Genomic DNA, 266 nt, shown 5'->3' on the forward strand with positions numbered 1-266 from the left:
CAGCGCTCACCCCGTCCACACTAGCCTGAGAGCCGACCCAGCCCACCTGAGCAGCATCTCCTGGACCCGTTTGCAGACTGACTTGGCCTCACCACCGCGCGTCCCGCTGCCGCAGGACGCCTTTGCCGCCCGCGAAAACCTCCGCTGGGGAGCTCGGCAGGACTGCAAAGAGCGCAGGATCTGCCCTGGAAGCTGTATCCCAACGGCAGCCGCGCCGGCGCCCCCAGATCCCGCCACTCACTTAGCTCCTGGTGCCTGCGCCGTGC

The sequence above is a fragment of the Tinamus guttatus genome, unplaced genomic scaffold (genome assembly GCF_059628265.1).
Source record: "Tinamus guttatus ecotype Peru unplaced genomic scaffold, ASM5962826v1 Tinamus_guttatus_pri_ptg000249l, whole genome shotgun sequence".
Lineage (NCBI taxonomy): Eukaryota > Metazoa > Chordata > Aves > Tinamiformes > Tinamidae > Tinamus > Tinamus guttatus.